Source organism: Schistocerca americana, chromosome 2, assembly GCF_021461395.2.
Source record: "Schistocerca americana isolate TAMUIC-IGC-003095 chromosome 2, iqSchAmer2.1, whole genome shotgun sequence".
Classification (NCBI taxonomy): Eukaryota; Metazoa; Arthropoda; class Insecta; order Orthoptera; family Acrididae; genus Schistocerca; species Schistocerca americana.
This window is the reverse complement of record NC_060120.1, coordinates 870,814,590-870,837,925: the sequence shown is the minus strand read 5'-3', so window position 1 is coordinate 870,837,925 and position 23,336 is coordinate 870,814,590. Positions and strand designations below refer to the sequence as shown.

The following is a 23,336-nucleotide window of genomic DNA, read 5'->3' as shown; positions in this document are numbered from 1 at the left end:
AGTGTAGTCTATGCTGAGAAATGATTGTTAAGGAAAAAATCGATGTGATGCGCCGTTTCCGACTTAATTAGCACTTATGTTAGCCAGTCAGGCCGACAGGTGCGCAAGTTCAACAGCCCCATCAGAGACGGTATCGCCAAATATGTTCTTCGCTTAGTGTCCTAAAACCGAAAATGTGAGAGATACACAAACTGGACGTGGTACGATAGTATGGATCGAACCCGAGCCAAAGGCTGAGTAGTCTCGTGTACTATCATCTAGGCTGTGAGATCAACTGTCGTTAATTGTATCTGGCGTAGAGTTGCTCTATACCAAATCTGTGTTTTGGTGCTTTTGATAAAGTGCGTAAATGACGTAGTAAATGGTGGGATTACCGATAGTATTGGCAGCACTGGTAGGAACAGAAAAATGAGAGTGTAAGAGAGAAACTAGGCACTGACAACTTCTCATTGTTTTTCTTGTTTACCTATTCTTCCTTTTGCACGTAATTAGAATCGCACATTATTCAGTGTTAGTCCATTGTGTATTTCAAATCCCTACAAAAACTAATTTTTATTTTATTGCACGTAATTAGAATCGCACATTATTCAGTGTTAGTCCATTGTGTATTTAAAATCCCTACAAAAACTAATTTTTATTTTATAAGCAACAAAAATTTGTTGATAGTGTAACTTTCGTGTTTTTACGTAACTAAAGATGTTGCTTTTGGTGCAAGTACGGTATACATGCAGAAATATAAAACCATATAGATATAATTATTGTTAATTTGTACGCAATAGAATGATGTTCACCATTATTAAAAGTAAGAGTTTCCTGTTATTATTGACAATGCGAAAGTTCTTTATGACTAAAAGAAACATGGATTATATACATTCGACGAAGTATTGTAGCGATGTTTGATGTGTTTTTCTTCTTTGTTTTTTTTTATTCTACTTTTTTCTAGGTAACTGCGTTTCCTATCGCCATATGGGATAGCTGTATTCTTTTTACTACAACATCCCTCTGTTTGACGTTACAAATCAACAATTTTCGAATGAAATCTAAATTAAACATAGACATTTTCAATTTTGCTGTAAATACGGATTATTTTTAAGTAACAAACAAGAGAATAACTGTGTAGGGCAGATGTTTCGTAGATTACATGACCCTTTATAAATCCTCATTCACTTTTTAGATGGTTCATAGCTTCTGGTTTATAGTGGAATTTCGTAAGACCATCACTGCGTACATACGGAAACCGATAGTTATAGGATAAAGTTCGATAACTATGAAACACGTCCAACATGTCACCTTAACTGACCAAAGCTACTATGAAAACTGTCGAATCTACGCTTCTTTGTGATAATCTACTGTAGCCAGTGCAGTTTTACAACTCTAAACTGGAGGGCTGCTTGAATTTGTGCGCACAACGGCCTGACTGGATAAATGCAATGCTGACTCAGGGCCAGCAAATGTTTAGAAATTTTTCTTTAACAGTTATTTCTCAGCGAAACGTATCCTGCTACACCATTACAAGCTTTTCAGACCTTTTCTGACCACCCTGTGTATTAACCATCGCACCGCAAATTTGATTTGCATTACCTTGCACCTCACACTGGGGTCCACTGGAGCCCAGTAAAATATTATCATACATCATGTGTTCCAAGCTTATTAACACATACATTGGACTGTCTTACGAATATATGACGTTGTAAATAACTATGTAGTTACCTGTAGTGATTTTCTTATTATTACAAGAATGAGTAACATATGGTATTTATAAAATGTGCATATTATTACTAATAAATGATATTTTGTATTACTTTATGTTTAGTTGTCTCATATTTGAATGTGTATAATGGAATAGAATGTCTTACTTCACTTTATTTAATTATTACAATTAGTACCATACGGTATTTATAAATTTGGTAAGTGTTACACTTCAGCACTGTGCTGAGAATAAGGTTTTATATATATTTTTTATTACATGAGCCTGACTTGAATGTGTAAAGAAATATAGTGTAATATAATATAGTGGATTATTTGATTTATACGGAATATTTTGGCATTAAAGGCAAATTGTGTTTTACTGGCATTTTTAGAACGTAAAACTGGTATTTCAGGTTTCTTTTCTTACAGTTGCCAACATTGTCAAACCAAAGTTTTCAATCATTGTCTGACAAAGAGGAATGGACGAAAATCAGTTGTCAATTTCAGGTTCCTATTAGTGCCATGGATCGGTTCTGATAACTTTCTCACATAATGTATGGAATAGCGTTTAGTACGTAATAAGTCTCGGAATCATTCAGCATCAAAATCTTAATTCCATATTTGTCCGGTTTTGAAGATATGTATATTCTGAATGGGCATCTGCCACGGAAGCCCATTAGCTGCTCGTCTATTGTATAGTATTAGAAAGGGGTGTGTAGGGATTTGCAGTTGTCAATAAATTTAGTCCAGATGTCCTGAATGGGTGCAAATTGGTCTTATTGTTTTCTTTCATGCAGGTTGCTTTGTCATCGAATCTTAAACAACTAGTCAAAAACTGAAATAGCCTTTGATGACATTGTAGCGCAAAACAGGGCATTTTCAAAGTTCTTTTAAATTTGTGTGACCAGCCTTGTTTTCGCCACAGAGTTACAAGAGTCCAATGGCAGCTCTTAGCTCTACAATACTATTGTAGTGTTATGGTAACTTTCCGAGTTTCAGGTTGAAGAACTTTTGCGAGTAATTTCATCGTTCTCGTAAGTGACAATCATGTCTGGCATTTCTTCTGTCACTAATGACTGACTTGCTTTAATTGGACTAGATATAACACATGCTTGACCCCTTGGTCCTGGGAGGTGAGTAGCTAAATTTCTGGATTTAGTCCTTTCTCTCTTAGATGGTGTAGTTGAAGACGACTTATAGCCATTCTCACCTAGAAAGATTTTTGAAATGAAGGAACTACCATGACTATCATCATCGTCTTCTCCACTCTCTTCTGTACCTGATGATTCCTGTATTTCGACAGAATCAGGATTTTCATCGGAATCTAGACCTCCAAATGAATGTTTTTCCTGGTTCAACCCATCCAAAAATGCAGTATATACTGTATATCGTCATCTGTTATAAGTCTTTAACTCAATGTCGCTGAAAAATAAAACAAAATAATATAGGGCTAATACTGAAAGGAAACAGTTATAAGTTACACACAGTATATGTTTCAACACTGTGTATTTATCAAGCTATTATTTTCAGTGTGCATAAATGAACTAAACGGAACGCACATTAGGGTCATCAAGACCCCTACGGACGTTCAACAACCTTTACAGCCTGACACTACCGCAACAACAATGCCAATGTTCGAGTTAATCTCGCATACATGTAGGCAGTGTTACCAACCTAATATGCACTAAGTTTCAATATATTGTAGCCAACATACTCTTTGTAATACACAAAAAGTAATACACAGTTAGTTTAATTAGCCACATCCCAGAGTCATTCGATAGCAACAGTCTTTGGCCTACCTGTAAGAGTACACACGATTTTTACAGGACGGTCTGTACTAATCTATTGTTGACATACCTTTGTATGATTTGCGTTATTTTCCCTATTGTATCATGAACCTAATGTGTCATTTGATTTATCACGGACAGCACCCCCTCCCCATGTTGGTGCCGACTACAAATTCTTTCGAAATGTTGGATACTATAAGCTGCACACTGAGAAAATGAACTGGGAAAATGCTCGGAGAACATGCGCAAAGGAAGGTGCGCACCTCGCCATTGTGAACTCTGAGGCGGAAGAAAATGCTATACGCGAAGTAATGAGAGCTCACTCGTCAGACAACTTCGCTGCTTTCATCGGTTTCCACGATATCTTCAAGGAAGGGGAATACGTCACTGTCTTGGGTGAGTATCACTATTATGTAAGTGACATATTTAGACTGGCTGGAAAGAATCGTATTTCAATCCTTCAACTTGAAAGAAAAACGGAACTCACAGAACAAATCAGTCAGTATTTCGTGTGTAATTTCCGAAGAGATGCCCAGTATTTGAGAGAAGTTTCTATTCTCTCTTTCCACCGCATTCCTTCTTTTGCTGATAGTACTTGCAGTAAGTAACTGTATGACGTTAACAGCAGGAGTGATCATTTAGGGTTGATGTCCTGTTGACGACTTCAGATGTGTTTCGTACAGGATGAGGAAACATCCAAATATCAGGAATTCTAATTTTCTCTTTCATCAAACAGGTCGATCAGAAACAGGCTGAAATGCTCGTAATGCTATTACAAGTTCATCTGTGCTGAGATGGGATTGTTAAGAAAAAAATTCGGTACATGGCACCATTTCCTAATTAATTGCTACTGAAGTTAGCCAACCAGGCCTCTGCGCTCCCAGATTCAAGCCAGGTGCAGTTAGTGTCACTTGTTCTCGAAGCTTAGATGAGAGCGCTAATTTTTTTCTGAGTAATTATTTCTTAACACGGCCTACACTGAAACACCCTTACAAAGCTGTTCAGTGCGTTTCTGATCACCCAATAAAAATCGCAACACCAAAAATAGTTACTGTGGAGTAATGATATTTCGGAAATACGTCTGGATGACATATCTATGTGGTTAAGATAGAAAAAAAAACTGGTTACTGCAAGCATGAGACAAGCTATAGCAATTGTGATATGCTGGTACCTTAGTATCCGGTGCAATCGCCATAATGTTGAATGCCTGCATTGTATTGTACAGGTGCCGGACGTCAGTTCTATGCCTTTTGCGTTTGGTCGGTCAATGCAGGGAAAGTTAATGCTGTTTATGGAAGATGCTGGAATTGTCATCCGATGACGTCCAATACGTACTCGACTGGATACAGATCTGTGATCGACAAGATTAAGGCGACACGTCGACACTCTGTACAGAATGGAATGCCAGCGCTATCCTGTCGGAAAAAAACTCCCTAGAATAATATTCATGAAAGACTGGACGACAGTTCGAATCACCAGTCTAACGTACAAATTTGCTGTCAGGGTGCAAGGAAAAACCACGAGAGGGCTCTTGCTATCGTATGAAATCCCACCCTAGACATTAACTCCATGTGGATATTCATTCTGCGATATTGCAGAAAGACTTTGTAACCTCCCCCTCATTTATCGTCCTTAATGACAGTGAAAAATGAACCGCTTGTACCTAATGGGAATTTTGGAAAAGCAATCGTCACCGAAGTTAACCTGTCGGTAAAGAGGGAGGAAAGGGTTACATCTAAATGAAAGGAAAAATGCAAGTGAAACTGGTGGAAATTAATTTTGAAATAGGGATAAAGTTAATAAAGAAAGTAAATGTGCGGCCGTTACGTTAACAATCAACTAGCGGTAATTAGATATTTGAGACTTGGGGGAAATTATGGTCGCCAGTCCAATGGACAATTACTATAATAACTGAAAAGGAAAGGTTATTACACATATAATTAGCACTAGAAGCGTGGCAACTGAAGGCTGACATGTGTAGTGTGAAAACTGAAAGTTTGTCAGAAGTAATAAATTTCGCTACACTTAATTTAGCAAAAGAATTAATGAAACCGGAAAATCGAAAGTTAATTTAGTGACTGAAGTTAATAGTGAGCTTTCTTTCTGAAGCACATCGAAATACAGTTAGTCTTGGACTACCTCAACAATCATTTCTAAAGATACTTGAATCTACGCAATTTAGAAAGAAGACATTTAACTTTGAACTTGAATTAAACGATTCTGAACAATTAACAATAGTAAAATTTAGTACGTACCAAGCTGAGCTGCAGTCACAGGTAAGCTAAAATACGGTAACAAAACTCGCACTCTTAATTTGTGCTTGTGTAATCTAACTATTGTAGCCAGCTATGACTACTTAAATTGAACTTTGAAATTAAAGCAGTGAAATGGAATTATGCTGGCGTTTGAATTTCAACGACACTCGGGTTCATTTCGGAAAAGGAAGGGACCCTGCTTGGCAATGCAATTGGGACAATGAGCAACAAAGGTTCATGCTAAGTTGCTGTAATTTTGCGAGGCAAATGGAACAATTTGAAAAGCTGAGGTCTGCCATACAGTTCTGAAACTTTACGTGCTTTTAGTCTTCCTTGTTGGTTGATTGAAGGTTTGAAACCGTCGATCGAGGAGGTGGCGACAGTCACTCATTGTCGGCCGTCGCTGTTGCAGTAGCTGGATGTTGGCGCGCCTTCTTCTCGACACGGTCACCAGGCGAAACAGGCTCTTGATGTGCGCCAGCTAATGCTTCCCGTCCGCGACACCATGTCAGAAACTATCATCGCGAGTCGAGCGCAATTACATGCTGCCAAACCCCGAAAGCGCGGCAACTCGCGGGAGCGTCACACAACACACCTGCTCCACTCGCTACTCCAGCCAGACTCCCCCAGCTCTGCCCGCGCTCCACGCGGCCGAGTTAACACTACCAAAGATCCTACACACTTTGAGTCTTCACACGACCTATCGATGTAATCGTTCGATAGCAGTTTTCCCTAGGCAAGACCCAGCGTAAAAATACAAATAATGTTTACGAAACAAACCAATTATACATCGACATAAATGCGTAAATATATATATACAAATAGTAAAACAATTACAATATGTGAAGACACAGAAATGTCATATATTCAGGTAACAAAAATAATTAAAACAAATTATAGTACAATAGATGGAAATAGGAGGATATGCATTTCCGGCGTTACACGTGCCCCACATTGTCTGAGGATGTTCGTGTAACGTAAACAGACTCAGAAAATGTCCAAAAAAAAAGAAACAGCGGAAATGCATATGCTCAAAACATCAACAAAATTTAGCATTCACCTAGTTAACCATAAACCAATTTTTAGACGATAATAATTGAGTGGAGACACTCCTAATCTTATTCCACTCTGTCATCTTGATCAAAATAAAACAGGTTGACAACATATTAAAATTCATAGAAAACATAGAAAATGGTTTAGCTATTCTAAAAAATCTAAATTCCTAGCAGTATCAAGAAATGGAATACTATTTACAAAATTAATCAGATTACATGGTCATAGAAAACAGGTATATCAAAATACGCAAATTACTAATTAATTACATAGAATACATATTTTATATAAACTTTTCATAATTAATATTCTCGTCATGAGTGTGCACTTAACGCTAAACAAGAAAATAATATACAGCAGATCGATAAAAACATAAATATTGACAACAGAATTCTTTCATATCAGCTGTCCGGGAAGAAAAACAACTCCGCCTTTCGTACTCGCATGTACAAAGAATGCCGACAGCGACACAAGAGCCGACAGCGGCACAAGAGCCGACAGCGGTTCCGCCCCGCCAGTATTGTTACGCCCGCCTGTGCGGCACGCTTGATCTCTCTCGCCCTTGTAACGGCATTTCCAGAACGTCCGTTTCACTGAATTCTTTCGGTAAAACTCACTCCCGAGTAATCTCAAGGAGTCCATAAACACTATTACAGTGGATAACTCAACACTGTCCATCATCACACGTATGTACTAGCCTGAAACTTAAAACATCGTCTAAGTACATCGGCAATGACTAGTAAATCACATATTTATGGAATCTTACAGCTATTTACAAAATCATATTTACATTCCTTAATCTACTGTGACTCGGCTGAAAACTTAAACTAGCTGCTTGGATTTTTCAGTTGATTAGATCATGATTAAATTGATTAAAATTAAATTGATTAATCAAAATTAATTACTTATTAATTACAACTTCTTTAATGACCTTGGTCAGTCAAAAGCATGGCAATCTAGCAAATCGTTAAATCTTACACTCTATTTTACATACTGTACAAATTACCCATTCTGTGGTATTAATCAATCCTAGGTTGGTACAATTTCAGGTCTACAATGTTCCGTATACCTAATAGTTTTCCAGAGCTTGGATTCTCTAAGCAATAAGCATTTGTGTGAGGTATACCAATGACTTTATATGGTCCATTATAAACAAACTTAAATTTAGAGATTTCATTGTCTATCTCGCTCGATTTCTCATGAGCTTTTACAAGTACTAAGTCTCCGATTGCAAACTTAGCAAAACGCACTTTAGCGTCATGACGACGTATGCGAGCATCGGCTTTTAGCTTCATTACTTCTCGCAAACGATCTTTTTTCACACCAATACTAATGTTAATCCGTGGAGGGAATTTGATTATCTCTTCCAATTCACTTTCTACACTTTTGTCAATGCCGAGATTCCTCATGTTACGGCAGTTCAAACTCATTCCCACGTCAATGTCATCCGGCCAGTTAAAAATGTCCATAAACACTGGTATTGCCTATGCACACCGTCTCCTGCCTCGTCAAAACCAACTACCATTGTTTTATCTAGTGACATACATGTCAAAGTTTTGCTTTCGCAGTTAATCACTGCACGGTACTTTAATAGCCAATCTAACCCGATAATTACTTCCGTAGTTAAGTCTGGCACGACGACAAACTCTTGTTCAAATCGTGCCCCACATATCTCGAAGTTGACAAAAATCTGTTTTGTGACCGGTTTACTGGCCTTCCCAGTAGCACCGATAATTTTCACTCCTGTTACTGGCATAACTACGATGCCAGGTCTGTCTTTCAGTAACTCAAATATTTTCCCAGATACAGCACTCAATTCTGCACCGGTGTCAATCAACACGTTTAGTTGTAGGTCGTGCATATTAACAGACACTACTATCTGTCTACACTTGTCCTCGACTGTTTCTTTATTTTCCCACAGTAAATCCTCGTCTATATCCAGGTCATTCCAGAAAAAACCATCCGGCTTTGATCCTAAATTCGGCTTATGTGGCGGCTTTTTCAGCCTCTTTTCACATACAGTTTTAATTTTAACACGTTTGTCCTGAGGCTTAGTCTGTAGCTTTGCCTCCAATACCGAAACCTTTTCCTGTAACTCGTCAACTAGTGAGTGTTGCTTTGCTATCACTTCACTAATTGTCACCTTCGTTGATTCCTCTTTGGCCAGATTGATCTCATCTGCCAATCTACCTGGAGGAATGTGCCCAGTAGTCTCTGCAATTACTTCCTCTAGATCTGCGCAACCCACACTGCTATCGTCTGACCGTATAATGTCAGCTCTAACCTCATACACGCTGTAATCCACATGCTTTTCTACCAATTGTGTCCGGCTATCAGTAAAATTTTCGTAATCTTTCTCCTTAATACTGTCGCAATGTTTAAACTGGATGTTCGCGTCGGATGGGTCGGCTACTTCTACCATTACAACTTTCTTTAAAATCTGCCGGTTAGGGCCAGAACTTTCCGTTACTACTTCAACATTCAACTCCTGCGGGACGAAACACGACGCATCTTGCTCGTGCTCCCCATTAACATCAACTATTTCTAGTAAAGTCTGCCGGTTAGGGCCACAACTTTCTATCACTTCACAACTACTATCTTCCTGTGGGACGAGACGCGGCAAATCCTGCCCGCGCTCCCTATAAACACTTCTCCCGTACAGGCCCCTATAATCTCTTAGTTCGTCGTATAAGCGACCGAACTGCCTTAACCAGACCTCATCCCTCTCTGCATCCCCTTGCTCAATGACGGACGTATTATCCGACATCTGATATTCTCTCAACACTTGCGAATCATTCTTAAACTCAATCTCCAGTTCCGCTGTGGGTGTTACAGCTGCCACTTTATAATCGATTTCCGGAACACTACTTAAATTGTTCTCACTGACAGTGAATGTATTTTCTACTGCCGTGTATACAGCTGATCTACTACTTGTGGGCGCACTCCTTTCTCTTAACACTGGCACACTCTCCCGCCGTTGATTATTCCATACGGAATTTTCATAACGACGACACCTGAGTTTTCTCCTGTTATTGGGCCGCCAAAATTTCTCCACGCCCGGTCGGCCCTTCACCGGTGCGGCTAATGGTTTCCCTGTCTCGTCCCAGCAAATACGCTCCCCAGATGCTGCTGAGGCAGCTGATCACACCCTCTGGCGTCTTCGAAGCCCGTATCACGTTAATATGATACTGGTTTCCGTCATTCCTGTTATTATTTGCATTGTACCGATTGTTATTACGGTCCGAACCATTATTGTTATTGCTGCCATGGTTGCGGTATGCATTATTCCCATGGTCATCGTTGTTGTGGTTGCTGTGGTACCCGTTGTTGTTACCACGGCCTCTACCACTGTCGCGATTATTGCGCCAATTGTCCTCGTCCTCAACTCTTTCCAGGATATCATTGATTGTCCTGTAATTGCTTCCTACGTAGCGTTTTGTATCATCTGGAAGCTTCATGTAGAGTTCGCAGACTATTTCGGATTCCGTGCGGCGATCACGCAAATATTCCAACTTGCAGATCCAGCCCTCACAAAACTCCTTCATCGAACGGCGCGAATTCGCATCGAAAGGCCTCGATACGACAAATTCGCGCCAGACACTTTGCTGTTTTTGCTCTGACCAGTATTCAGCCAGAAACAAATTTTCAAATTAATCAAAAGTCAGGTTCGTAATGTTGAGGTTTAAGCCCCAACGCTTGGCATCACCAGCCAACACATCAATAATCGCATTAATTTTTCTCTCATTAGTCCATGATCTGGGTAAAACTCTTTCACAATTCTTAATGAAATCCGTCGCGTGTATACCGCCTTTTTTCAAGGGGTCGAACCGCTCCTCTTTCGTCAACAATTCCGAACTAAGTGCATAGATTGGCACATAGCTCTGTTTTTCGTCAAGTTTATTTTCTAATTCCGACACTCTCGTAATTACTTGGCAAGTGGTTGTCGCAAGCGTTTCTACTTCCCTTTTTTTCTCTTCGCAGGTATTAGCCTGCTTCGTCACTTTGGTATCTACTTCGGATACTAAAGCCTTTAAAGTTTCCACCTTCTTTTGATCCTCTTTTTTCACTAATTGAATTTGTTCCGTCACCTTATTCTCGATGATCGGAGCAACTGATTCTCCTACACTTTTCTCGATTCTGCTAATTTCGGAATAAAAACGAGTATTTATGCTCGCAATTTCCGCCTGAACGCCTATCATTTCCTGTTTAAGATTACCGATTTCGTTATTAATAACAACAATATCTTCTTTGATTTTATCAACTTTTGTGTTAACAACTCCAACATTGTTGTTAACAACATTAATAGCTTTGTTGTGACTGTCTAGCTTTCGTTCAATTTTTTCAGACAGAGCTTCTTGCTTGGCCGATTGACTCTTGATTTCGTTAATCAAAACATTCAATAAATCAGTTAAATTCCCGGAAACTACCGGTTTTACTTCCGTAGCGGCTTCCTCTTTAACTGTCCCCCCGTATTCGTCATCAAGGGATTCGCATTTGATTTTCACTTCCGACTCCGAAACATTTTCTAAAGTGTGGGATTCCATTTCTGCTCTTTGTTGCGTTTCGGCGGTCGCGTCTTTCATGCTAGCCGCCTGTCCCTGAGCAATGGGTACCGCGGTGCGCGTTCCCCACTGTTCGACCGATTGTTCCTTATCCAAGCCTACCAAATTTTGGTAATTGTTGCCTTCACTCATTTTAATAATTTTCAATATAAATGCCAAATCTCAAATCTAATTAGGATTCCTCACACTAATATTCTCGCTGACGTATCGACCATTTCGTAACCAGTACTTTGTTACAAGATTTGTACAATGCAAAATTCGTGTCCAGAACAACCTCAAATTTGAAGATTGTCCTGTCACCAGGTCGCCATGTGTAACCTCCCCCTCACTTATCGACCTTAATGACAGTGAAAAATGAAACCGCTTGTACCTAATGGGAATTTTGGAAAAGCAATCGTCACTGAAGTTAACCTGTCGGTAAAGAGGGAGGAAAGGGTTACACCTAAATGAAAGGAAAAATGCAAGTGAAACTGGTGGAAATTAATTTTGAAATAGGGATAAAGTTAATAAAGAAAGTAAATGTGCGGCCGTTACGTTAACAATCAACTAGCGGTAATTAGATATTTGAGATTTGGGGGAAATTACAGTCGCCAGTCCTATGGACAATTACTATAATAACTGAAAAGGAAAGGTTATTACACATATAATTAGCGCTGGAAGCATGGCAACTGAAGGTTGACACGTGTAGTGTGAAAACTGAAAGTTTGTCAGAAGTAATAAATTTCGCTACACTTAATTTAGCAAAAGAATTAATGAAACCGGAAAATCGAAAGTTAATTTAGTGACTGAAGTTAATAGTGAGCTTTCTTTCTGAAGCACATCGAAATACAGTTAGTCTTGGACTACCTCAACAATCATTTCTAAAGCTACTTGAATCTACACAATTTAGAAAGAAGAGATTTAACTTTGAACTTGAATTAAACGATTCTGAACAATTAACAATAGTAAAATTTAGTACGTACCAAGCTGAGCTGCAGTCACAGGTAAGCTAAAATACGGTAACAAAACTCGCACTCTTAATTTGTGCTTGTGTAATATAACTATTGTAGCCAGCTATGAATACTTAAATTGAACTTTGAAATTAAAGCAGTGAAATGGAATTATGCTGGCGTTTGAATTTCAACGACACTCGGGTTCATTTCGGAAAAGGAAGGGACCCTGCTTGGCAATGCAATTGGGACAATGAGCAACAAAGGTTCATGCTAAGTTGCTGTAATTTTGCGAGGCAAATGGAACAATTTGAAAAGCTGAGGTCTGCCATACAGTTCTGAAACTTTACGTGCTTTTAGTCTTCCTTGTTGGTTGATTGAAGGTTTGAAACCGTCGATCGAGGAGGTGGCGACAGTCACTCATTGTCGGCCGTCGCTGTTGCAGTAGCTGGATGTTGGCGCGCCTTCTTCTCGACACAGTCACCAGGCGAAACGGGCTCTTGATGTGCGCCAGCTAATGCTTCCCGTCCGCGACACCATGTCAGAAACTATCATCGCGAGTCGAGCGCAGTTACATGCTGCCAAACCCCGAAAGCGCGGCAACTCGCGGGAGCGTCACACAACACACCTGCTCCACTCGCTACTCCAGCCAGACTCCCCCAGCTCTGCCCGCGCTCCACGCGGCCGAGTTAACACTACCAAAGATCCTACACACTTTGAGTCTTCACACGACCTATCGATGTAATCGTTCGATAGCAGTTTTCCCTAGGCAAGACCCAGCGTAAAAATACAAATAATATTTACGAAACAAACCAATTATACATCGACATAAATGCATAAATATATATATATATATACAAATAGTAAAACAATTACAATATGTAAAGACACAGAAATGTCATATATTCAGGTAACAAAAATAAGGAAAACAAATTATAGTACAATAGATGGAAATAGGAGGATATGCATTTCTGGCGTTACAACTTGACAGAAACGTGTCCAAGTGTATAATTGCTGTCAGCGGTGGATACGACAATGTACTGTCGCAAAAGGACCAGTATCCAGGCGGCCACGTGGCACCATCGAGAGGGAAGACCATCGTGTTCTGCGTGTGGCTTTGGCAGCAGAAATTAGTGTAGCAGTTGGCCCCAAAGTAACACACCGAACTTTTACAAATCGCTTAATTCAAGGACAGCTACGAGCCAGACGCCCTGTAGCTCAACATTCCACTGGCACGACACCACCACCATTTCCGAAATCAGTGGTGTCAAGAAAGAGCTATGTGAATGCAGTGTGGAGGTCTACTGTGTTTACTGAGGAAGCTGGTTTTGCCTCGGAGCCAGAATATATGGCGGCACTGCTTGGCTGTGAATAATTGCAGCCCAAATGTTAACTGAAAATCATTTCTGAAAATGGTTGACAGCCGTAGCCCGAGGATTTTCCCGAGGTCATATATGGGAATTGAGACTGTTGAACATTCCTTGGCTTTTGAAAGTCAATTCATCAGTCCACAGAACAATGTTTGTGATTGGGGGAATTAGTATTCTTTGCTGCAAAGTCGTCCCGAATTGGAAAACCAGCTGGTACAAAGTCCTGTACCTTACTCAGCTTGTACAGATGACGATGATCGTCACACAGAGTTCTCATAACCCTGCTAGAACTAACATTTAGAACATGAGCAACGGAGGTACACTGTTTGGATTTTTGTTGTCGGACATTTGATGTACTCGTTTATCGAAATCATGACCGTGTGTACTCCATGGTCGACGTCGACCAGAGAAATCTCTTTCAGTGTGCCCCTTTCACGGAGAAGATGATCCACAGTCCCAAATGGCCTCTGATTTGGTATTCGTCTGTTTGGATAACGTTATGCGTACAAACTCCGTGTTCCATCCATAGTTCCTGCTACTCCAAAGGCAAAGTGCATGTCTGCAGGTACATTCCACACAAAAGATTCCATGTACTGCGCATAGCAACACAGTGTTTTTACATTTGTAAGTGCATACTGTTGTTCCATAAAACACTATCTTACCTTTGGTAGTACAGCAACTGATTACGAATTGCGTTGAGGTGGAAACGAAGAACACATTGGACAGCACATTGCATGTACATAGCAACGAGTGAGGACTAGTACAAAATTTCTTCGTTGGGGGGCAGTTACGAATGAAAACAATTCGAACTTGACTACAGACAGGCGTTGCTCTGGATAATATTTCTATATTAGATCTAAAATATTCGTAAGGATTACCTTACCAACCAGTTCCTCCAGTCTGTATAGTAGATAATATCACAGTGGAGTATTCAGCCTACCAAGCAGGTTGATCACAATTAAATCACTGAAATATGTAGTTCATGAAGAACTATTTCGTTTCATTTTTTGTAATATATCTACGAAAAGTGTGTTACAATCACATTTTCGTAGTACATCTTCAACCAGTGCGTCATAATACGTCTATAAGATGTAGGTTAGAATTTCATTTACTACTACCAATACACCTTTTCCAAACGATGATTTTCTCCACTGTGTACAAACTTTAGGGACTGATCGATGAGAGGATACAGAGCAAAGGAGGACAAATGAACTTATGTCCGGAAATGCATGGTTCCCATGCTAGAGACAAGTTATACAATAATACACCGTTACAGAGTTTGTGGCCTAATACGCGCTGTACCATGCAGCCACAGATATACTATGTGTTGATAATGGTTTCCATGTGCCTCAACGCATGTGTGTACGCGCCGTAGCATGTTCTGTCTCACACATTCATATCGGCCTGGCTGCACACGAACAGTGTCAAAGGCAGCGTGAATACGCTGCTCCACTGTCTCCACATCTGGAAAGGGCTCTGCATCCACGATACTTCTGAGTCGGCCCCATGACGAAATCGCAAGGGTTGAGATCCGGCGAACGAGTAGGCCATGGAACCGGGTCCCATCGTCCAATTTGCCGGCCGGAATGGCCGAGCGGTTCTAGGCGCTACAGTCTGGAACCGCGTCACCGCTACGGTCGCAGGTTCGAATCCTTCCTCGGGCATGGATGTGTGGTTCAAATGGCTCTGAGCACTATGGGACTTAACAGCTGCGGTCATCAGTCCCCTAGAACTTAGAACTACTTAAACCTAACTAACCTAAGGACATCACACACATCCATGCCCGAGGCAGGATTCGAACCTGCGACCTTAGCAGTCGCGCGGTTCCGGACTGCGCGCCTAGAACTGCGAGACCACCGCGGCCGGCGGCATGGATGTGTGTGATGTCCTCAGGTTAGTTAGGTTTAAGTAGCGATGCTGATGATACGCTGTCACCATACCATGGGGTTCTGCATACTATCGCATTGATAATCGTTATGAAAGTTTAAGATGCCACTGAACGTAAATGTGGCGTCATCTATGAATAGAGTTAAGTGCCATAGTGCTCAGAGCCATTTTCAACCCTCGTCCAATCCACCGACGAGGAAAGACTCTACTGAAATGCGTCTAGATGTTAATGGTGAAGTAGGCTGGAGCACTCTCATTTAGCAGCCACATAACTCTTTGAATTATCACTGGCCTTATTCCGGCAAGGAGAAGCAAAATCACCCTCAAGAAACGCTGATAGTTCCGGCCTGTTATGCGTCGGGGGAAGAATACTAGTCCCAAAATATGGTTGCCAATTTCCCTGCCCACTGTTTCCAGCGTCAGCGATGCTGATGATATGCTGTCACCATACCATGGGGTTCTGCATACTATCGCATTGATAATCGTTATGAAAGTTTAAGATGCCACTGAACGTAAATGTGGCCTCATCTATGAATAGAGTAGATGATACCAACCCCGAAATCGTGGTTGTGTGGTGAAGGAACCAGTGACAAAACTGCTCCCGATGTGGAAAGTCGGTAATACGCCCTGCACACGCTGTGTAAACACTGGCCGAACACAGCATCAAGAAGAGAGCGCTCAGCCTAGAGAGAAGAGAGGACGTTAGGACCGAGCAATCATCAGAGAGGCACTGAGAGCCGCGGATTCGTGATTAGTATCGACGCAAAGTGCAGCTTGTGTGTCAGTGACCATAAGGAACCATTGTGTACAATGCTGTATCAAATCCACTACAAGGTGAGTTAGCAAGAGAAGTGAATCGGACGCAACATTACCAATTACCATGACAGGAGAGGGCACTCGGGCGTGACGTATGAGATACAGTACGACCCTCTAGGAGGAAACGATGCACACTGTAACTGTGGCTGTATTGTACAGTGCGTATTAGACCGCTGTCTCTACAACAAAGTATGATTGAATAAATGGTCTCTTGCATGCAAACAAAGCTTTTCTGAACTTAAGTTCATTAGACCTTTTTTGTTCCGTATCCTCTCATCCATCAATCCCTAGAATTTGTACACGATGGGAAAAATCACCATCTACACGTGCAACATATGGGCTACAATTTCAGTACACTACATGAACATCACATGTAGGTTACAATTTCAGTTTACTTCTTTCCTATGAGTAAAGTATGTAGGTTATAATTTCAGCACGTTACATGTACAGTCGGTGGGACATCTCTAAATCCCCCACTCCCCCCGCACCTTCAGCGTACACCCATTGTCGTCCAAGTCCCGTGAACTTCTGACATTTAACCATGTCCTGAAACTGAGCCACGCGAGTGAGTAAACTTCTAGGACATGACGTGCCTGTGGGCCTCTGAATCGCATTTCAGCTGCTAGCACGTTACACTTTTTTTATCGCTGCATTAGCATGAAAATGAGTGATTCAGTAGGAAGCAGTTTGGGCCACTTCACATTTGATATTCAGTTGTAAGAACTCAATAAAAATTTGGAACTTCGACTTTGGTTCTGCAAAAGGACCGGAAGATGACGTGGGGAACTTGGATTATCATAAATGAGTGCCATTTTTTCGAGCCTGCAAAACGTATTTAGCCTAGGAATAAGGGTTTTTGCTCACTGCGCAAATTTAACATTTATTCCAATAATAAATTGTACGTGTCTGAAATGATTGTTTCCTATGCTTCAGGTGAACCTCTGAAATCGAGTGGCCGCGTAAGGTGGGCAAAGGGGGAGCCCAATAACGGGATGTTCCCCGGTTCTCCGGAAGGCGAGGACTGCGGGAATATTTACGCGGACGGAACCATCAACGACTGCAGGTGCATCCTGGAGATGCCATTTGTGTGTGAACAGAGTCTCTAATGCTTGTCGGGGCTGACTCTTTTGTATCCTGCAGTTAGCTGTGAATTGCTGAAACTTCAACACCTGCGCTTGGTTGCAAATTATGGAAGAAACAAACTGCGCATCAGCTTCTTCTGCCAATAGGAAGATGTTACAAAGCAAAACATAAAATAAAAATCATTTCTTTTTCTGTTAGCGCTGATTATTCGTACAAGGAGCCAATGAGAATGTTCCTAAGAGTTGCATTTATTATACTGCCATTTGTATCAAAATTTTTCACGTTTAAATTAACGCTAGAGTGTATTTACCTTCCGTGCGAAATGAAAATTGTTATTGCCGTGTTTATTCTTTAAACTTAAGAACGTCGAATCACAGGCAAATTTATATTTTTAAAACGGTCAGTTCTGAGGGAGAGCTTGCAGCAACTAGTTTTTATTCATATTCATTCTACTGACCAGTACAATTAACCCTTTAAGCGACCATACAGGAAAGCTTTCGCACGAACTCTAGGTTTCGTTCATTGGCAACAATTATGCATGTCCATTACAAGAAACACACGCAATTTGAAAGATGTGAGCAGACACCGGTTTTGAGACGATTTATTGCAGTATTCAAATAGTAAAGTGGAAGGCCACTATTTGATCATGCCCTTTGCGGAACACTTCATGGAAAAAGATGTATGGAAAAGGCAAAAATGTAAACTTTGGCGGGCGATGGATGAATGAGCGACGCTGCACTGCAATTTCGGAATCTCTGTCTGACCATGATGTAAAGTTACTAAAATCATGCTTGTCATGCACAGACGAACTGCGAGAGAATTCCGGATCGGTGCTCCTTACATAGTCTCTCAGTATTTGCCGCTTGCTATTCGAACAAAGCTATAGCCATCGCCCTCGCCCATTGTTGCGCACTTCATCTCTCGTACTTGAATCCGTGGTAGACGTCTTAGAGTGTGAGTGAGTGAGCATCGCTTTCGAAGAGAAGCGAGGACTCCGCCTATTGTTGACAACCACAAACAGCGGTTGCGTCACCACAGAAACACTTAGTTACTCGATACAGATGGATAATAAGCCGTGATGACTCAAATTTTTAGGAAGATGGCCACCAAGAGCGTTGTATTAGTGTTGGATCTGTCCGTGGACTTCGGTTTCTTCGCAATGTACAGGTGAGCAGAAGTGAAGGCCTCCAATACGAAACTGCACTTATTGAGGGTGACCACTACTGGAAAGTGGTAATTCATATCACATTTCTGAAGTGAAATAGTTGCTCTTATCGAATTTAACAACAGTTTTACTGATACCGGTCATTATTAATATTATTTTCCATATTTCTGCTATGATTCCGCCTTCGCCGAGAGACTTGTTGTTCTTCAAAGAGTTGATTATTTCCTTTACTTCTTTAACAGATGGTGTTTCTGAATCAGAACTGGATGGGGGTTTCTAAAAATCTAATGTTCTATCTGAGGCTCTCAGCTGAGAAGTGAGTGAACATACTTAGCTAAAATTTGGCAGTTATTTCTCGTGTTGGTTTTCAGTGATCTGTCAGGACGGCGAAAGCACAGATTAGGTGGTTGTTACCAGTCATTATTTATTCCCACAACGTGTTGAAACCTCCATTACCAGATGAATTTATGTGGCCTGATATGACTTTTATGTGTAGTTTTACGACTCTGGAGTACCCTGTGTCACTGTGCAACAGAGAAAAACGAGCAGTGTTTCTGAACGTTGCTCAAAGTTTTGTGATTGTCTTTGACTGAAAGGATGAACAAAACATAAATGTTAAAGTAAAATAAAAATACATCCAGTGCTAACAGAATCTTTTCCCCTGTTGTGTTAGATGAAATACATGATCACGCTTTGTGAACACTGAAGGGAGCCAATATGGTGTCTAGAAAATACTAAGTTCAAAGAACATACAGGAAAAAATACCATTTCAAATTCTCAAAGCTTAATGCTGATCTTAGATTGTGTAGTGCGTAAATGAAAATAAATGTAAATGCAAATGCCTTCAGTGGTAACAGACCCATTTCTGTCAGCTTTACGTAACTTTATACTTTCTGCACATTTATGCAATCTTGATGACATGTTAGATATATTAAGTGTAAATATAATGTTTCCAACTGTGTAAAAATTGAATATCAATCATAATTTACATGCTGTAGCTATGTTACATTGTGTGTATGTGTATGTGTATGCGTGTGTGTGTGTGTGTGTGTGTGTGTGTGTGATTTGGAGGGCGAGATTGAATTCCAGAATTTGCTGTACATCAAAGCCGAAAATATTAGCCGGTAAGGCAAATCGGAGCTGAACTTTTGGACCAATATGTCTAAAAAAAAAATAAGAATTTCCGTTTGTGTTTGACTATCCGTTTATGAGTTTAAGGGAATTCTATTTATGGCATATTCAACGCTTTCAGTCTGTCTGCCGTAGGCCACGAACATTTTTTTCAGAATTTTTTACGTAATTATCATTCTTTGGCCACAGCAGGATATTCGAGAATGAACCTTTGTTGGGATAACCACTTTTCAGGCAAATGTCAGATAAGTTCTTGGTGGGATCGAGGAGGCAACGGCTTTGCCGAAGTGGATACGGCGGTTCCCGTCAGATCACCGAAGTTTACCGTTATCGGGCGTGGCCGGCACTTGGATGGGTGACCATCCGGGCCGCCATTCGCTGTTGCCATTTTCCGGGGTGCACTCTGCCTCGTGATGCCAATTGAGAAGATACTCGAGCGAATAATAGCGGCTCCCGACAAAGAAAACAATCGTAACGACCGGGAGAGCGGTGTGCTGACCACACGCCCCTCCTATCCGCATCCTCAGTGAGGATGACAAGGCGGTCGGATGGTACCGGTGGAACACTTGTAGCCGGAAGACGGATTGCTGTTGGGATCGAGATATTCTCAGTGTGCAATATTTGGGAGGGTATTTCCTGCTATAGCATTTGACTTGCAGCCATAGCTAATCTCTCGAAAACCTTTGTTCGAACAGGAGATGGGAACTAATTTTAATTCAGTAGGGCATTACGTTCGAGAGGAAAAAACTGGAAACTTAAGTGTACGTGAAAGTGCACTTGTTGAGGCACACATAGAGCAAGGCCGATGATTTGCTCAATATATGAAGTGTACCCGTACCTAAATCAAGCACTTTTTTCACTTCTCATTTTTTACTGCAAGGAGCAGAGCAGACTTTGAAATCCTGTTAAAGAATGGCGGTTTTTTGCAGCCAGAGACCCAGAGGGAATCGCAGTTGGGAATATTTGTGAGGGGACTTGGAGTTCCTACTTTCGAGTGGTAACCAAGGAGGGCCTTTCAAAAACCTTGGCGAGTACCGGCGATTAGGGACTATTTTACTTTATTTCTGGGACAATATTATCAAAAAGTATGTATATCTCATACCTGTCTCTATATATATCCTTGTACATCTTCTGTGTACAAGAAACTGTCGCTCCGTTCCCGTTTGTCACTTTTTTTAACTCTTTGTGCAACAGTCGTGTAGATCTGTAAGTAATTACCTCAGACACGTCAATAGCTTTCACTGAGGCGAATTGTGCACGTGAAGTCCGTAAAAAACTTTGACGTAAGCCAGAAATTTCATAGAAAATAAGACATACGACGTGTTTGTGTCAAACGGACGAAAGACTGGTGGACTAGGCCTAACCTCCAGATGACGACGAGTCTATTAAAAACAGAGCAGCATCTCTGAGGCGTCAGAAATGAGGATAGAATTAGACCGTGATGCTACCGAGGGAGCATCCCGAATGTTCATCTGAAGAGATCTGGGAAAACCATGGAAAGCCTCAATATGATCAGTCAGACGGAGGTTTGCTGGTTGCTCTTCTGGTAAGCGAGTTCAGTAGCTTATTGTAGCCACTGCGCGAACCCGCCCAATAGATCTGTTGGATACACTGGGGAGAGCTCTGCGTTTAGCGCGATTAAATAATAATTGGGGACCTGTGACTGGTCTTATGCGACCCGCCACGACTTTCTCTCTTGTGCAGGTCCAACAATTCATTGGCTTAAAAGACCAGCAACTCAATTTATTCTTTATTTATTTAGTTTTCTCTTACATTTGCAAGTAATCTATAGTGCTGAATAGTTTCGAATACTTACGTCGATTCTAAAACCATGGCCTACATCAGAAGATACAAAATAATTGAGAATATGTCATACAAAATATACCACCTCTCAGTCTCAGAATAATACTTGCACTTAGTATCTTCAATTATTTGTTGCTTAATCTAACATCTGCCTTCAACTAAACGTTTGCTCTCTAATTGTCCTTCTAGTATCATATTATCTACCCCCTTGTATCTTAACTCATGTTCTAGCTAATGTTTTCCTTGTATTGCTTTCCTTGCCTATTCTGCGAAGAAATGCCACAATCAAGCATTCAGTGCCATTACCATGCTGTCCTCCAGATGGCCATTCTCAGAAAATTCTTTTCCTCGTTAAGACCTATGTCTGATACTAACAGAATTTTGTTAGTTAGAAATGGTCACTTTGTCCGTATTAAGCCCCTTCTGATGTCCTCCTTGTGTCGTCCATTACACGTTACTTTACCTCCTCTTTCAGTACGTCATCTCCAACTTTGATTCAACGCTTCTCAGTCCCCTAATTTCTGCTTCTCCTTAACGCTTCCATTTTTCTTTGGTCGCTCTCTATCCATATACAGTACTATGCAGACAGTTCATTCCATTCAATCCAACAGCTCCTGTAGTTTTCATATGGAGCTGCAGTTTCCTCAGTGGACTGTATCACTGATAGCATTTCACCCATAATTTCATTCCGTTTCTGGGCCATTCTTTTATTTCCGCCTTTGCTACTGGTTGAACAGCAGAGGAGAGAAAAGGTCCATATTCGTCACACACCCATTTTAACCAAAGCACTTTCCTCCTCGTCTTCAGTTCTCATTGTTCGCTCCTTTTACTTAAACTTGTTGTGTATTGCCTATCTTTTACCGTCGGGTATAACTATATTTGTAAAGATTTCAAACATCTTCTATCACTTTCCAAAGTCCAACACGTTTTTTAGGTCAAAGAATCCTATGAATATATGTTTTGATGTTTCTTTATTCTTGCTTCCCTTGTTGGTCATAACGTGTAACAACCTTTCTGCTGTCTTTAACTTTCCACAGACTAAGGTGATCGTATTATGACAGATCTTCTATTTTTTTTCATTCTCCCGTATATCATTCTGACCATGTATAGTCTGTCGGTAAACTGAAGAGCTCTGCCTACCCAGCTGCGTTAGAAGGCACTTCTACAGGCAGTTTCACAACGTAGTACCGGCCCTGCCGCGGTGCGCGCTTTAAATCCGTGGCGACGCCGTATACAGATAAGTCCCGGCTGTGTTTATTTTTAGACAAATGCGTGAAGACCATAACGAATACAAAAGAAAATAGCTTCTTCCGAAGCACAACATTATACAATAAATAATATTAAGATAAGAATGGAAGTCAGGATTCTACTACGCGTACAAATATAGAACAGAATGCCTGTTCATATGAATGTATTTTGCTCTATTGCTATTCGCAAAACGAACCCCATATAATGCAATCAGTCTGAAGAATTTAAGGTCTGTTCTTACATTGTGTTTCTACTAAACGGTAGAAGTTTTCTTTGAAAGGTTGCATTGAAACTTAACAATTCTTGCAACACGAAGATTGTTTAAAAAGTAACCAGAAATTTATAATTTTGCGTGTTGTATTACTCCTATTGGCATTACTTTTTTATCACTGTGCCGGCCGTTGGTGGCCGAGCGGTTCTGGCGCTACAGTCTGTAACCGCACGACCGCTACGGTCGCAGGTTCGAATCCTGCCTCGGGCATGGATGTGTGTGTTGTCCTTAGGTTAGTTAGGTTTAAGTAGTTCTAAGTTCTAGGGGACTTATGACCTCAGCAGTTG

At 40.8% G+C, this 23,336-nt stretch overlaps 1 long non-coding RNA gene across 1 annotated transcript; it reads left to right on the top strand.

Annotated features, from left to right (window-relative positions):
• The first annotated feature begins 3,808 nt into the window (after positions 1-3,808).
• Positions 3,809-17,628, top strand: LOC124595285. Its single transcript, XR_006978195.1, has 2 exons — positions 3,809-3,872; positions 17,282-17,628. It is a non-coding gene; the product is annotated as an uncharacterized LOC124595285 (long non-coding RNA).
• Positions 17,629-23,336: the final 5,708 nt, after the last annotated feature.